The sequence below is a fragment of the Saimiri boliviensis genome, chromosome 4 (assembly GCF_048565385.1).
Source record: "Saimiri boliviensis isolate mSaiBol1 chromosome 4, mSaiBol1.pri, whole genome shotgun sequence".
In the NCBI taxonomy this organism is placed as follows: domain Eukaryota; kingdom Metazoa; phylum Chordata; class Mammalia; order Primates; family Cebidae; genus Saimiri; species Saimiri boliviensis.
The window spans coordinates 57,306,434-57,324,406 of NC_133452.1; the positions used below are offsets into that span (position 1 = coordinate 57,306,434).

The window sequence follows — 17,973 nt, forward strand, 5'->3', positions numbered from 1 at the left end:
ACTATTCTGATTCTTGGCTCCATCACTAACAACCAGATCACCCTTGCCAGGTAAAGAAACCTGGTCAATCCCTCTACCTGCTGAGGCCTCAGTTTCTATACTAAAAATATTAAAAATGATTGCACCTAGTAATGAAATTCTATAATTGTCTAATAAATAGATAAAAATTTGTGCCAGTTAAAGGGAACCTGCCTTAAGATACTGAATCACACAGTCATAGCTGTTGCCCTAGTTAGAATCCCAAGACTTTTAGAGTCCAGGGCCTGAAGGAAACACGGGATCCTAGTTTGTGGAAGCAGGTGGGGAGGGGTGGTTCCTAACAACTCCAGATGTGGGGCTGGGGTTGGTCCCCAGCACAGGTTACCAACTCAGCCACAGACATGAGCCTCTCCAAGGGGACACAACAACGAGGCTTCCCAGACAGCCTAAGTGTGTCTCAGTGCAGTCAATAAATATCCATGGGTCTCCCATGACAAGGTCCAAGGGTGCCCTCCCTACTCTATCTGGACCCTCCAGAATGATCCTAAACCTGTCCCCAATCCAGAGAGACAGAAAAGTATACAATGGAAGAGATCAGGGACTGGAGACCTACTGAGCAGAGACTCAGGTCAACACATAAAAGTTCCGTGCCAAGTGGCAGAGTCCAGAGAGGAGAAGTTGTTTTCACTCAATGAGAAAGGAAGGGAAAGCCAGTGACAGATTATCAATCATTATAAACATCGACATGAAATACTCATATTATATTATATGGTAACAATGTAAAGAAGAATCCTGCTCTAGATTGGGCAGAATACAACATTCGGAAGCAAGTATGTTCAAGGAACTGTCCAGAAGGCAGACCTGGTGTGTGAGGGGATGTGCTCTGGTGTCTAAATGCCCTGATTGTTGCTGGCTTATGGGGCAGAGAGATCTAAAGCATCGCTACTGAAAGTGTGGTCCAAAGATTGCAGCATCAGCATCACCTGGGACTGTGTTAGAGATGCAGAATCTCAGGTTCCACCCCAGAATCAGAAGCCGCGTTTTCACCATGTCCCCATGCTGTTCATCTGCACATTAAAGTATGAGAAATGTTAGGCTCTCAGATACAGGTGGACTTGAATTTTGAATGGAATTAATGGAAAATTGAGAATATAGAAAAATGTCAAAAATTTTTTGAGACAGTTATGGAGGGAGACCCCAAAAAATGTAAATTATGGCTAAGTCTAGTAAGGGGCATACTACCTGAAAATACGTGCTTCAGAATAAAACACAAGCCTCAAAGCAAACTGCTGCTTTGAGGCATCTGAAGGAAGCTGATAAAGTCAATCACTTCCTGAAACCATGGCACATACATACTGGGTGCTCCGAATGTATTTTTTGAGAAGAGACATGAAGTGACACAGCAGATTTTCTACGCCCACCTAAGTCTTCTCCACACCCGTAGCCCAGATATCAAAACACTGAGGACTCTGTGTCCTGGAAGAAAGTAGAGCAGAGGCAGAGAAGAGTTTACTTGGGGAATCTGCTCAAAAATAGGACGTTGCTCACACTTTTCAGGAAATAGTGGGATTGTGATGTTTTTCTTGGTAACAAGGGAGTCATTCTGATTCAGAATGTCGCTTCAGGGAGTGAGGAGTGCCGTCTGCATCCAGACTAGAAAGATAAGAGACAAGGGAGAGACCTAGTTCCCCAAAATGAAAATTGCCAATTGCTATTCCTCCAGCTGGTCCTTTTCTAGAAGGATTGAGATCTGCAGGAAAGTACTCTTGAGTCAGGTCTGTGTCTCCTGTATCAGAGCAGATGTCCCCATTCTCCTAGCAATCTCCAGGTATTCTTGATGCAGCCTTTTACATTTAATTACTAAGCACTTGATTAGTACTTGCTATGTTGCAAGTATTGTTCTAAGCACTTAGGTGTATTATGAATTCAGTTATTCCTCATAACAACCTCATGAGGAAAGCATTAATATTAACCCCATTTTACTGATGACAAAAATAAGCCAGATAGCAGTTAAGTAAGTCACGGTCATAGCTAGGAAATCTGACCCTAAGCTTGTAACCTTCACATTAGAATGACCCTCTAACATCTGCGTCTAAGTCTCAGCGTGCCTTAGCAATACCCCAGCTAACAAAGGTTATCCTTACTACCACAGTAGTCTTAGCAGTTGACAAGTCTGTAAAGAACATTTAAATTAGTGGTATGTTTAGTCTTTGGCCTTGTTTTTAAGTTATGGAGTAAACTAATATCATCTCAGTAACAGTAGGGAGTTCTTTCCTTAAACATAAGAGGAGTAAAAGTTGGTGAAACTTCTGAATGTGTATATATTATGTAACTCCAGCTACACTGAGCACTGGTTTTTCAGTGGAGTCCTGAGTCTACTCTGTGGACCTGTAACTTAAAAGATCTTTTAAGGCCAGGGGTGGTGGCTCATGCCTGTAATCCAGCACTTTGGGAGGCTGAGGCAGGAGGATCACGAGGTCAAGAGATCGAGACCAGACCATCCTGGCCAACATGGTGAAATCCCATCTCTACTAAAAATACAAAAATTAGGTGGGTGTGATGACACAGGCCTGTAGTACCAGCTACTCGGGAGGCTGAGGCAGGAGAATTGGTTGAACCCGGGAGGTGGAGGTTGCAGTGAGCCGAGATTGTATTACTGCACTCCAGCCTAGTGACAGAACAAGACTCCATCTCTTCTCAAAAAAAAAAAAAAAAAAAAAAAAAAAAAAAAAAAAAAAAAAAATCTTGAAAAGGATATGGAAAAAGCTGACATGGTCATAAAAACATGACCTCTGTTCCAAAAAAAAAAAAAAAAACCTAAAAATTGAGCTGTGATATGATCCAGCAATTCCACTGCTGGGTATATACCCGAAAGAAAGAAATCAGTATATAGAAGAGATATCTGCACTCCATGTTTGTTGCAGTATTGTTTACAATAGCAAAGATTTGGAAGCGACCTAAGTGTCCATCGACAGATTAATGGATTAAAAATGTGGTGGACATACACAACAGAGTACTAGTCAGCCTTAAAAAGAATGAGATTCAGCCATTTGCAAAAACATGGATGGAACTGGAGATCATTATATTAAGTAAGCCAGGCAAAGAAAGACAAATGTCACATGTTCTCACTTATTTGTGGGATCTAAAAATCAAGTCGATTGAACTGATGGACACAGAGAATAGAAGGATGGTTACCAGGAGCTGGGAAGCGTAGTAGGGGATTGGTGGAGAGGTGGGAATTGCTAATGGGCACAGATGAAAAAGAATGAATAAGACCTAATATTTGATAGCACAATGGGATGACTATAGCCAATAATAACTTAATTGTACATTTTAAAATAATATAATTGGATTGTGTGTAACTCAAAGGATAAATACTTGAGGAGATGGATATCCCATTCTCTATGGTGTGCTGATTTCCCATTGCATGCCTGTATCAAAACAACTCACGTGCCCCATAAACACATACGACTACTATTTACCCACGAAATTTTAAAATAATAAAAAGATTAAAAATAAAACAATTAAACAGAAAAACATGACCTCAGGGGAAATGATTAGACAAAGTTATGTCAATCGGGAAAACTAACAAAGGTTTAAAAACAGTTTACCTTTTAAAATATTTCTCTACAAATGACCATAGAAAAGGAAAGGAAATTTAACAACGAAAAGGATTCAAAAGTTAGATTTACAAGAAATATAAGCTGTTAACTCCTTTAAGAACTATATAAAAGAATTTGTCTGAAATAAGTGAGTTATTCATTTAGCACCAAAGGAATAAGAGTATAGTGCTGAAAGGTCCCATTGAAGGCACCAGTGATTTGTTCGGGAACAGACCCAGTCTTCAGCCCTTCTGAACTGAGAGAAGAACTGAAGCAGTAGTCACTTGTGAAGTGCATTGTAACCTGAATAGGGGAATGTGTAAGAATAATGTTCTCCCAAATTTTCATGTGCAGGGATCTCTTTACTATTTCTCCTACTCCTGTAACCTCATGTTTTAAAATGTTTTATCTTCTTTATTAGTCTGCAGGGGCTGCCATAACAAAGTACTCTAGACTGAATGGCTTAAACAATAGAAATATATTTTCTTATAGTTCTGGAGGCTAAAAGTCCAAGAGCAAGGTGCTGTAAAGTTCGGTTTCAGGTGAGGTCTCTCTTCGTGATTTGTAAATGGCCACATTCTCACTATGTCCTCACATGACCTTTCTTATGTGTATATGCAGACGGAGAGAGGTCTCTGGTATCGCTTCCTCATCTTATAAAAATGTAAGTTTTATAAGATTCAGGTGCTCCTTCTAAAATGTCGTTTAATCTTTTTTCTCTCTCTCTCTTTTTTTTTGAGACAGAGTCTTGCTCTGTTGCCTGGGCTGGAATGCAGTGGCGTGATCTCGGCTCGCTGCAACCTCCGCCTCCTGGGTTCAAGCAATTTTCGTGCCTCAGCCTCCCAAGTAGCCGGGACTACAGGTGGCTGCCACCACACCCAGCTAATTTTTGTATTTTTAGTAGAGATAGGGTTTCACCATGTTGGCCAGGCTGGTCTCGAACTCCTTACCTCAAGTGATCCACTCGCCTCAGCCTCTCAAAGTGGTGGGATTACAGGTATTAGCCACTGTGCCCAGCCCACTTAATCTTTATTACCTTTATTTATTACCTCTTTATAGGCACTATCTCCAAATACAAACACATTGGAGATTAGGTTTCAACATGAATTTTGAGGGGACATAATTCAGTTCATCATAGCTACCAAGTGAAAGGTATTAAGTAGTAACTCATTTCTTAACAAGGCAAAGGAATTTATAACCACAAAAGAGAGCGTCTGAGAAAATAAGATAGTGTAATTACCCTGTTTTAACTTTAAGCTAAAGCCAAATTTAGCATTTGATTTTAATTGTACATTTTTAATAAATATGTCACCATTACTTTTATTTTATTTTTTATTTATTTTTTTAGACAAAGTCTCACTATGTCACCCAGGCTGAAGTACAATGGTATAGTGATCTCAGCTCACTGTAACTTCTGCCTCCCGAGTTCAAGCAATTCTCCTGCCTCAGCCTCCCATGTAGCTAGGATTACAGGTTTCCACCATCACGCCTGGCTAATTTTTGTATTTTTAGTAGAGGCAGCGTTTCACCATGTTGGCAAGGCTGGTCTCGAACTCCTGACCTCAAGTGATCCACCTGACTCGGCCTCCCAAAGTGTTGAGATTACAGGCATGAGCCACAGCACCTGGAAAACATTTCATTCAATATTTTGAAATATGAAAAACAGTATGTCAGGTTCTGTACTGCCACACTGTATTCCTGAGATGTCCAGAGACACTTGATTGATCCATATCAATATCTTTTCTCTTTTTTTTTAGCAGAAAGGTGCCCACTACCTTAGCAAGTGCCATGTATCCTACAAAGATGAATAAAACACAGAGATGAAACAAGTACACTAATAATGCAATACAACTCATTTCTTTTTTTTTTTTTTTTTTTTTTGAGACGGAGTTTCGCTCTTGTTACCCAGGCTGGAGTGCAATGGTGCGATCTCGGCTCACCGCAACCTCCGCCTCCTGGGTTCAAGCAATTCTCCTGCCTCAGCCTCCTGAGGAGCTGGGATTACAGGCATCCGCCACCATGCCCAGCTAAGTTTTGTATTTTTAGTAGAGACGGGGTTTCACTATGTTGACCAGGATGGTCTCGATCTCTTGACCTTGTGATCCACCCGCCTCGGCCTCCCAAAGTGCTGGGATTACAGGCTTGAGCCACCGCGCCCGGCAACTCATTTCTTATGTTACAAAAACTCTCGGAGAGTTTAGAAGGAACATTCACTCTGGTGGAACATTCCCAGGTGACTTCAAGGGCAAGGTGGCATTTGAGTTGAATCTTTCAGATTGAGGCAAAGAATACAAGCTGACGGGACAGGATGAGTAAATAAAAACAAAGACACAGGGTTTCTTCTAGGAAAGGAAGTGGTCCCAGTTGGTTGGGCTGAACAACAGGGAGCCATCAAAGGTTTCAGAGCAGAAGAAAGAGAAACACAGTGAGAATCGTGATTTGTCAACATTCATCTGGAAACAGGCTCCTGGCTAGATTGGGCAATAGGCGGCAGAGAGCCTGGAATCAGGGTAACCTATGTCGTGCATTGGTAACCGTCCAGGAGAGCCCAAGGAGGCCTGGATTTGGATGCTGGCTGTAGTCTAGAACAGAGAGAACAGATGCTGGGATCATTGCCAAGGTTCTATCAAGGTGGTTTGTCATATGTTTGAGGAATAAGGATGAGGGAGAAGTTAAAGGTCCTGCTGATGTTTGTAGAAACGCATTAAATCATGGAAGAGAAGTCTCTGCAGAGACCTTTTAACATAAAACCTACTAAATCGGTGGCATTCAGACTGAGGCTCCATGGAAATGCCTGAGGGTACAAAGCCTCCGGAGCAGCAGGAGGTGGCTCCCTCCCTCCTTCAATCAAAGCAGCTTCTTTTTTTATCTGTTTTATAGATGAATTTCATGTGAAATTCCACTGGTTTTTTGAAAAGGGCTTCTCTGCTCTAAAACATTTGAGAACCACTATGCTCGGGCCTCCCAAGTTGATATTTTAAATCAAGACAAGTCTCCAAAATGTTACTCAAAATCTTATTCAAATCAGTGCCTCCTAGGTGGTTTCCCAGCTGCACACACGCCTGCCTCAGTCCAGTACATGTCACTGGTTGCATTGAGCAGCTGATGTTCAGGGCACCCCCGTAATAGCTCCAAACATGAGCTAGAAATCTTTAAACAATCGGTGCTCTCCTGAGAGATATTTTTATGCTTCCTGTTCCTTGTCTGCTGGTATTTTTGGCCCTTTGCAAGGAAATTAGGAAATTCCACTTTTATCTCGGTCATTACCTGGGAGTACTGAGAACAACAAAGGAACTTCTGAGGGAGGATAGGATGGTAGTGGGTAGACCAGATAAGCACTATATTTTGATCTTCATAGAAATGACCAAATGTTCTGTTCAATTTTTATTCTTCTAAACCAATTATTCCATCACAATGCATGTCATCTTATTCTGAAACATAAACCAGTTTCTTACCTGCACCCTGAGCTAAAAAGATAGCTCTCAAGTCTTACTTTCTCCTTCCTTCATAGCGTATTTTACCCGCTTTATGGTCCAGAATCCGTTCCCAATGATCTCCAAAGGGCAAAGTACTTCCATGATGAACATTTTGTCTATAAAAATCAAGAAAATGGGCATCAAAAATTTTGGTTTTCATGTGAATTAAAACAGCGGCAACCTAAGCATTTCATAGTGTCATGAAGGCAAACTACAGGTTTTTAAATTTCTTTATAACATATCTGCAGTATACCCAGGAAGAACTGATGTTACAAAGAATTATGAAAGCTTCGTATACCTCTTTTTACCCATAGCTTGAAGAGTTCAGCTTTTAAAAAGCTGTTGATATTGAACAAATGTTATTCACAACTGCCAAATATTGGAATTTCCAATGACTACCGACTAAGGTAAAAAAATAGTATTAATACTTATTTACCTTTTATGATTTACAAGCGTTTGGTCCATATTTCTACCTTTAGTCTTCACAATCATTTTACAAACCTACAGGCTGGTGGTTATTGCTCTAATTTAGGAAAACATGTTAATGTTCAATGATAAGCCCCAAATTTCCTAGCATGGAGCCTTGTTGAGACAGCAGGAAGTTTCATAGAGACTGTTAGAATGGGAAGAGCCTAGAAATCATCACGCTGCTAATGCCATTGAAGAGGAAGAAACTAGAGCCAGAAATTGAGTCATTTCCCCAAGTTCCCACACCGGGTTTTCAGAACTGGAACCACAACCAGGTTTCCTGGCTCTGTGGGGGCAGCCGTCTTTCCCTGATGCATCACAGAGCACAGTCGCCATCACGAGGGTGTTGAGACATTCAGTGAGCTGGATTAGACAAGAAGATATCCATGTTTGCCTTCATCTTATAACTTATGTAGCCATCTGTGTCTTAGAACTAAGTAATTACTGAAACATTAAAAGTTCTCTCCACCTTTGGTCATATTTATGTCAATTTTGAATTTAATTTATAACAAAATCATGTATCCCTTTTCTTTCATTTCAAGCATTTTTTGCCCCACATGGCTATCAACCCCTTAAACCATGCTTTCAGCACCTATACTTAGAAAGCAAGCACTCAAGTGCCGTAAGATTTCAGAATTTCCGGCTAGAGTTTTCTGGTGGTCACATAAAAATAAACCAAACATCTTTGATCTTAAAAGGAAGAAAGAAAGATCTATTTCAAAAATGAACAATAACATTTTTGTTTTAAAAGTTGGAGAATTCATTTTTAAAATCCCTAGACCACATCATGTCTGGTATTCCTCCTGTATACAGTCATCAGTCAGGTTGCCACACGACTTTAAGAAACTTCCCTATCATGTAGCAAAACAATTGAAACGTGAGAAATTAATGAAGAAAATGAAATGGTGGTAGCACCAAAGTGGTCCACTCTGGCACTTGTACCCCTCTGTGATCTTCTCAACCTGCTTTATGACAATTCTGAATTTCAGGAGCTCCATTTTTATATGTAGAATATTTTTACTGTTAATATCTCATCCAAGTCACCCTAGTCTTCTAAGAGCAAGAAAATACGTCATACCTGTTTCTCGAGAAAATCTGCCATTCCCAGTGGAACTATGCAACTTTATGGTATAATCCAGGGATTTTGCTGTGAACAGCATCTGCTGAGATGTGCCCTGAACCTAATAGAGAACAAGGAAAAAACTGTATTTCAGGGGGTTGGGGCAGTCCCTCATGGTCTGCAAAACAGGAAGGTTTTTGAGAGGCAGGACAGTTCTAATCCTGCCCATTCCATGCTCCATTTCAAAATGGTGGGCACTGTCATGCTTCATTCTCACCCTGGTCTTTGACATCAGGAGGATCCTTAGTATAGTGAGAATAATACTGTACTTAAGATGAAGCTAGGCCGTGTGCGGTGGCTCATATCTGTAATCCCAGCACTCTGGGAGACTGAGGTAGGTGAATCACGAGGTCAAGAGTTCAAGACCAGCCTGGTCAAGATGGTAACACCCTATCTCTATTAAAATACAAAAATTAGCTGGGCATGGTAGCAGGCACCTACAATCCCAGATACTCAGGAAGCTGAGGCAGAGAATTGCTTGAACCCAGGAGGCAGAAGTTACAGTGAGCCAAGATAGCAACACTGCACTCCAACCTAGGCGACAGAGTGAGACTCCATCTCAAAAAAAAAAAAAAAAAAAAAAAAAGAGATGAAGCTGATGTCTGTGTAAGGCCAGAGTAATCATCTTTATGTGTATTATCCAAAGAAGATAATACTCTTGGTAACGTGCTCAAAACCTCCAGGTTTTTATTAAAGGGCCAGGCTCTTCCTGGTTTCAAACAGTATTTGTGGTTACTTTGGCAGATGAAGCACATTTTTCTCATGCCCTGTGTTTTTGGACATGCAGTATATCAGTGTTCAGTGGAAATAAGCATTCTGGTATTTTTTTCTTAGCACATTTTTTGTCTTCCCTTCAGTTATGTTGAAAACTATGTGTTGGATCTATTTTGTAGTTATGACATTAGATCTTCATCTGAGATTATCTAAAGTAGTTCGGTTTTGATTACAATCTCTTTTTTTTAATCTGATAACACAAGCTCATGTTCATCTAGAAAATGCACTTTCTCCTCAAAGTCATAAATCAGCATGAATTTCCTTTGAGTTAGCTCAAATCAACTAGAAATTAACAAATTTCAAAAAAGAAAAAATATATTAAAATGTAGTCAAAGCTTTATGAGAATACATTATTTGCTATATCTCAGCTATACAGTGAGTAGGTTTATGACAGTAGAGTATTGAAAACAAAGTGCACCAGGTTCTTGTTTTCATTCTTAATAGGTTCTTAGTTCATTAAGTCAGTCTTGTAGTCCCTCAGAGAGCCACAAAACCAAGTGTTCCTCTTATTATCTTGCTTAGCTCACTTTGGGTAAAATGCATCAAACGGCAAAATGAAAAATTTTAACATATGCAAGTCAATAAACATAATCCATCACATAAATGGAACCAAAGACAAAAACCACATGATTATCTCAATAGATGCAGGAAAGGCCTTTGACAAAATTCAACAGCCCTTCGTACTAAAAACTCTCAATAAACTAGATATCGACAGAATGTATCATAAAATAATAAAAGCTATTTATGATAAACCTACAGCCAATATCATATTGAATGGGCAAAAGCTGTAAGCATTCCCTTTGAAATCAGGCACTAGACAAGGATGCCCTCTCTCACCACTCCTATTCAATATAGGATTGGAAGTTCTAGCCAGAGCAATCAGGCAAGAAAAAGAAATAAAGGGCATTCAATTAAGAAATTAAAAAAAAAAAAATTATTTGTTTGTTTGAGATGGAGTTTCACTCTTGCTGCCCAAGCTGGAGTGCAATGGTGTAATCTCGGCTTACTGCAACCTCTGCATCCCTGGTTCAAGTGATTCTTCTGCCTGAGCCTCCCAAGTAGCTGGGATTACAGACAGGTGCCACCACTCTCAGCTAACTTTTTTTTTTTTAATTTTTAGTAGAGATGGGGTTTCTCCATGTTGGTCAGGCTGGTCTCAAACTCCCGACCTCAGGTGATCCGCCCGCCTCGGCCCCTCAAAGTGCTGGGATTACACCATGCCCGGCCAAAAAAATATTTATTTTTATAGTTGACTGATATTCTCCCTATGTATAAGTTATAGCTTGAGAATTATTACTGCTCCCAAGATTTCTAACTTTCAAGCCACATGAGAGTGACTCATGGGATCCTGGTGGCCACAAAGAATTAATGAGGCTTCCAGATGTGCCTAACATTTATTTCAGGGGTTAGGACAAGACTCCAATATTATCTGCAATGTGTGGAGAGAGGGTGGCATGTCCACGTGAGTATACTGTAAGCCAGAAGCTTGCTGAAGATGTTACACAAATTTAATTGCTAATATTAAACTAATTCTTCCAAAGAAATTCCCAGGAAGCAGAAAAAAGTAAATCCATTGGCGTTTTTATTGAGAGAGATTACCAGGAGTGAAAGATGCCTGCTTGAAGCAATGAAACAACAGGAAAAATATAAATTTAAGCCTCTCTCTACCTGTGAGGAGTGAATTAAAAAGTGCCCTGGAATTTCTTTCCTCAGTTTTCTTATTTCCAGAAAATCCTCCACAAACCCCACATCTACCAATGAACCTTTTTTTATTCCCTTTCTTCCCCATGTTAAAAATAATCTCTTGCTTTTCTTAGCTCACTCAGCATTTCTTTGTCCTTCTCATGATATTATAATTCTTAGCACTTTATTTCAAATATTCTAGTAAGTTACAGATACACCTTAAATTTTCCCCATTGAACCCCTGAAGGCCAGCAGGGTCCATGATTCATCTTCTGATTCCCCAAATTGCCTGTGCAAGTTCCCTTTAAAATTGGTGCTATAAAAATCATTTATACATTCCTCAATTATTTGTTGAAAAACCTACTTTGTGCCAGCCCCTGAGCTGGGCCCTGGATAGCCAGTAGTACACGAAGCAGAGACGAAATGAAAAAATGACCGTACCAAATGCTGAAAGCCAAAACAGTGCCTACTCTTCTGTTTGTGGTATGTGTGTGTTCTGATACAATTCTGTTGTATAATTTTGATGAACAAGTCAACACAGCATTCCACGTGACATCAATAGCCAACCACAGTGTCTATGGGCTGCTCATTCCAGGAGCTCCGTGCTGCAGGCGAGAATGCCTTTTAAGCTAAAAGCTTTGTCTTTCCCACTGTATATGGAAAAATTGACTATGCACTTTCATGGAGAAGATCTAGCTAAGAAATGTTTATGTTGGAACAAGCCCCATCTCTAAATCTGGGCTTGTTGCTGAATGGTATTTTGTTTCCTTGGATCAGGGAAGGGGTCTGGAAACATCTGTAATGAAAGTATTGTTTTAAAATCAGCACAATTTTTCCCCTCAAATGGCCGATAACAGAATTGCTTTGAATCAAACACTCTCAGCCTTCCCCATTCATTTCCTTTCATAAGTGTGTATTATTTTGTTGTCATTAAAATGTCAGTGTGAAGACTAGATTTGTTGCACCTCAGGCATTGCCATTGCCTTTGCAGTCATTTTCTTTTCACTTAGGTTGTCTTCTTTGCCTTCACTTTTATCAGCATACTGCAACAGAAGAGCTATCTCGATCACAACAGTTATCTGGGAGCAAAATTTAAAGCTACAAACTGATGGTATATTGTAAAGCAATTCTGAAACTATCCTCCAAAATTTTTACTTGAAAGAAATGTACAGATTGTGCCATTTATAAATGAAAAGTTAAACAAAATGTATATTTACATTAAACAGTATTTCACAGAAACCTAAAAAAACCTTGGAGGGAGGGAATCATACAAAATACCCTTAAGTAACATGAAAAGGGTGGAAATTGTGTAGCAGTTTTGAATACCATTCATGCTTTTAAAAGAATAGAAGCAGCTTATGAATGGTTCATGATATTGTAGTTAAAATGGTATTCGTGTATATTTGCCACTTGTTGCAAAAGTCTGTTGGTTTTTTTTTTTTAAATAAGCTTCCCAAGTTAAGAAGCTGAGTGTTCAGGATGGTAATTCATCTGCCTTGCTGTCTATAGGCACTTGGTGCTCAGTATATTTGTTTATTAATGAACTATCTGAAAATGGCCTTGTTACCAGTGTCCCTGAGCAGACTACCACTCTGAAATACTTGGATTTTAGCCTAAAGAGCCATTCTTCTGAGCCTTTTTAGGTGTTTGACACATAGTAGAGATGTGAAATAGTTGCTAAGTGGGTTCTACTGCTTACATTTTACAAATAAGAGCACTAGGAGTAGAATCTCATTATCATTTGTCTCATAAAATCTGACTCATAAAACACATGACAGAGTGGGAGTTCAACACACAATTCTAAGTTTGGAGCCAGTTACAAACCCTCTGTGGGGTATAGACTTCCTTAGAGCTGAAGGATGAAGGTGTTGGTTTCATTGCTCAGTCAGAATTGCAGTGATGGTATTTTATTAGTACAATTTATGGGCCATAGTTTTCCTGTTAGGTGGGGCCAGACATATGTCAAGCTGCCACATATTCTGCCTGAGCAGACATCTGCCTCTGATTCATGAGGGGAAACACCTGCACACATATTGGTGTATATTACACAAAGAGGCATCCTTTCCCAGGGCCCATTGTCAGATCCCTCAAATGGAACAAAGGAGGTGTCAGGGATATAGCTGGATATAGCTGACTAGCTTCTATCGAGAGTTGACTTTGCTAATGAGGAATCTACATTATTTGCTTTATGGTCTATTTTTATCTACACTATATAAAAACTGTTAAAAACTAAAACATCAACTATAAATTATTATATTTAAATTAAGAATGAACCATACGTCAAACCAAGTAATAAGAGAGGACTGATGAGCAGTCTCTGAGTACCATCTGATAGTGTGGACTACCTATATGGACTCAGCCGCACACACTCGTAGAACAAACCTGAGTTTGCATAAGAGAGGTCACTTCACCTTACTCCTCCACCACCTGCATTCTCCCCTCCGAGATCACTGGGGAGTGATATTGAGACCTTTTGATGACAATGGCACTTTCCTGAGAAAAAAAGGCAGACATACTAATGGGATATCTTCTATAAGGTTCTTGATAAATCTGATAAACCGGAACAGAGTTGACTTTTATCCCAGATAGCCCAGGGAAAGGCAGAGACGGACAGCATAGGTTTGTCTGCAGCCCCAGAAGTGTGAGCTTTAGCAACAATGCCACAATTTTCATCATTATTTTCTTCTTCGTCATCATCCTTATCAAGAAGTGTGGTTGAGTGAGTAGAGCACTAATGATGCCTCACCTTGCTCTATGTAGACAACTTTCTTTTTTGTGTTTGTGAGACGGAATCTCACTTTGTCACCCAGGCTAGAATGCAGTGGAGTGCAGTCTCAGCTCACTGCAACCTCTGCCCCACCAGGTTCAAGCAATTCTCCTGCCTCAGCCTCCTGAGTAGCTGAAATTACAGGTGCCTGCCACTGTGCCTGGCCAATTTTTGTGGTTTTAGTAAAGACGGGGTTTCACGATCTTGGCCAGGGTGGTCTTGAACTCCTGACCTCATGATCCACTCGCCTCAGCCTCCCAAAGTGCTGGGATTACACCGTGTCTGGCTGTAAACAGCTTGCAAAAAGTTTCTTATTTCGCTAAGCCTCAGTTTTCCCAAATTTAAAATTAGGAGTTAGGTAAGAAATACAGTCCTTGCCAGCTCTGGCATCCTATGCTTCTGTAATGCCAAGACACATCCAATACATATTGATTAAGCATCTGCTCTATGAAGGCACTGAGCGTTCAGCAACAAATCAGATGAATCCCGTTTCTGTGCTCAGGGAGTTAAGTCTTCCACAGAAGAAAGATGAGGAACCAGTAACTTAAACATTGCTGAACCCTAGAGTTAAATAACCTGGGCAAGGTCACTCAGGTAGAGCTGGAAATATTGGTGATTTCAGGCTTTCTGCTGCCTCATTTATATCCAAAAGACATAAATATAGGGAATTACATCCACTGCAAGGAATAGATTGCAGTGTGTCACATCATGCCCATGGCAGATCAGTCAGTGAGGTATAGAGGCTGGGCTGTCTTAAATGTAAGCATACTTGGAGGATAATTCATTCATTCACTCAACAAGTATTTACTGCACAGCTGCCAGGTTCATGGTGAACAAATGGGAACTGGACACAGATACACATGGACATTTCTCAAAACGGCAAAAAGTAGATTTATCACATCCCAGCCATTTTGGATGTAAATGCTTAAGAAGTAATCCCTAAATGTGCATGTTCCTGGGGGAATAGAAGTAGTTATAGAGTTATTAGAAGCATAAGAAAAACGAAGGACAAAGAATTTAAAAGAAATTTGTTTCTCACCTATGAAATGTTCTTTATTCTTTCATTTAACATTTAATTCACTATAATTGTACTGAGAACCCTATCAAAATTGACTAGTTGACATGGATCCCACCTTTGAATACAAACCCTTACCATTTTTGATTCTCTGAAAATATGCTCCAGCAATTGAACAAGGGAAAATGTCATTTTGCTCAAGTTGTTATAAATTACGATAGGGGAATCCAAATATGTGGCGTGCAATCCATCTTTCTCTAGATAGTGCAATTTCAATCCCCAGATGGATTGAATTCAATTTGCTAGTTCTTTTCAGTCTTCAACTAACTCTTCCAGAAATAAGTCTTGTGAGAAGGAATTTATGTCCATGCTGTTTCCTAACTATGGCCCTCAATGAGACCACTTGAAATTTTGCTCTCACCACAAAATTAATCTTTAGAATAATTACAGCTAAAAAGAACTTTCCACTTCAACAAGGAACAATTATCTTGCAAGAGCTGATTTCAAAGAGTTGAACTCAACATTTTGAAATGGAAAGTTGAGTTCAGGATGTTGGAGGAGATAATCGGTGTTGGTATGGTTTTGGCTGTTGTCAGAGACTTGTGCCTGAGGAAGGCTGAGGAGGAGTAGGGCTATTTAAAGAGGGGCGGGGAAAGTGAGGGAGATGTGCTGCTCTCCAACTATAGAGAAAGTGAGGAATGGGGCCAAGAGAAAGACATGATTGAAAGCAGCTGAATATAGGTAATCCTAAACCCTTGGCCTACTTCTAGCTCAGTCTACAAGCCACAGGGATTTCTGGTGTCATATTTAATAATTTTCTAACAAAAGTTGACTGTGCTTTTGTTTTAGGGTTTAAAACCATCCTAATTGGTAAATTAACATTTTTCAATGAGCCTTTGAAATTTGGTAAACATGACTTGATCATTTGAAAGAGTCCTTGACCTTTGACTGTCTGAGAAAGAAAGTGAATCAGATGTCATCACTTCGCACATCTGGTAAACCACTGAATAGTCCCCAGATGAAGAACCAGCGGGTCTTTCCTATCACTGCTTGAGCACCCTGAGAACAAGGGTGTGCTGGTGACTCTGCACCTGTCCCCACTGATCCAGGATCTGCCCCTGCCTCAAGAGGCTGATGCCCAAAGGCTGCAGCACACAGGCTCTCTTACATTTCAGGGAAAGTAGTAGGAGAAGGGAAAGTTGGGGCCATTCTGTTCCACTTCCTCTCTGCCTCAGCACTGTTGTTCAGACAGAAGCCGTGACCCCCAAGATGGCAGCTCTCACTGGCAAGCTTCTGTCTTCCACAGTTCCAGCTTTCTCTGGCTTTGTGTAACAATCTTTCTTTATCCCCTTGGTGGAGGAGATCTTTGTAAATTTTAATGTTTCTAGAGTTTATGGCCTCTCCATTCCTTGCTTCCTTGACCTGCCCACAATTCTGTAAACTCTAATTATCTTCTTTCTCTTCATTTAAACTCTTTGAGGTGAATTTTGATTATTCCTGCTGGGCCTGACTGACTGCATTACTGACAAGCCTCCCTTGAAATTCATGGCTTTTTCCATTTCCTTTTGTCTAGAGGAATCTTCCAAAAGCATCTACTACCATCTACTATTTTAATTGAAAAATTATTTTACCTTCACATAAAGAAAGAGATTATACAAAAAAATTAGCAAACTATAAAAACATAATCTAAATTCTGTAGTTCAGCTTCATGTGAATTATTGCACAATTTTCCCTGATTCCCTCATTTCAACTCCAGGCCAGCTGGAGAGGGCAACCTTTGGCCTGAGCTTGTGGCTCACGCTTGTCGTGTTCTGCCAATCTAGGGCCACAGATGGTTAAGACTCCCATCATTAGCTCTCTTGATCTCTAAGGAAGCAAGACTCTCTGTGTTTGGGTATAGATGCTTTCTTAGTGCAGAAAACTGGCCTCTAAACCCTCTTACTTAAATTTGGATATTGTAATTTCTCAGTTAACTGGAAAATGGGAGTATTGTGCACTATTTTGAGAATCTTTTACCTCTGCCTTAAATTAGTAAGGCCCAACTAGAATAAATAAACACCCTAAAAGTCTTTTGAATTGCACAGGTAGCCTGGGACTTGTAGCTTTACTGCTAGAATAAAATAATTAGTGGAAATCAAATTAAGTAGCCCCTCAAATATTATAGGAGAACCTAAAGGCTGATGTATGCTTGAACTAAGACAGATACGTGTGAAATGTGCCACGTGGGATGAGGTAGCTGCTAGCTGTAAGGTGAAAAACAAAGGAAGGACAAATTAAGTAAGGAATGTTCCTTTGCTTATTTTTTAACTGTGTTAATAGTAATGATACATAAGGTGAATAACCAGGAAGTTGGGGAAATTATACACAAGCGTCAGGCTCTATTGTCAAGACCACGTTAGTCACTTCCTAGAGATGATGTTTTACAGATCTCTCCAGGTGTCGGCAGGGAAGTCCTATATCCAGTCAACCTAAGTAGGTTCCTTTGTTTTCCTTTCTTTTCTTGTCCTTTCCTCATTTGTTCCTTTTCCTCTTCTTTCATTCTTTCACAAGAACATGTATGCCCTCCACATACCTTAAGAAATAAAATAGTCAAAGCCCTGAAACTCTTTCTCATCCCCACTCCTTTACCCTTAACTGGCCTGATTTTTTAGATTCCCATTTCCTTTTTTATACTTTTCTTTATATATGTATATCCCTATACAATGTATTATATCGTATTGTTTTGCATGTTTTAAAATACAATATAAATATCATACTATTTCTCCTCTGCAACTGGTTTTTTCCTCAATATTGTATTTAAAAGATTCATTCGTGGCTAGAGATATCTTCACTTGTGAGATTGGCCAAATTGCTCTCCAAAGTGTTGGCACAGTTTGCCCTCATTTGCCTCATTCTTTACCAGTTCAAAGCAATTTTTCCACTAACATATTTTGGCTATCAACCTGCTATTTGCAAATGACCATGATAGGAGATGAGGATACAAAAATTAGTAAGACACTATCCCTGTTCTCAAGTTGCTCACAGTGACTTCAGGGAGGCAAGAGTATAAATTAAAATTTATAACGTCATGCTCCGTGTGCTCTAATGAG

The 17,973-nt window shown here is 39.8% G+C and overlaps 1 protein-coding gene and 1 long non-coding RNA gene across 4 annotated transcripts in view; one reads left to right on the top strand and one right to left on the bottom strand.

Annotated features, from left to right (window-relative positions):
* LOC104652645 (uncharacterized) overlaps positions 1-7,349 on the bottom strand; it is a 75,659-nt gene extending 68,310 nt beyond the window's left edge. Inside the window, exons 1-2 of the long non-coding RNA XR_745943.1 lie at positions 7,311-7,349; positions 7,037-7,173 (exon numbers count right to left, since the gene is read on the bottom strand). This is a non-coding gene — a long non-coding RNA (uncharacterized LOC104652645). The remainder of the gene's footprint in view (positions 1-7,036; positions 7,174-7,310) is intronic.
* Positions 1-17,973, top strand: part of LAMA4 (laminin subunit alpha 4) — a 161,516-nt gene that overhangs the window by 10,899 nt on the left and 132,644 nt on the right. The gene's annotated exons all lie outside the window — the stretch shown is intronic.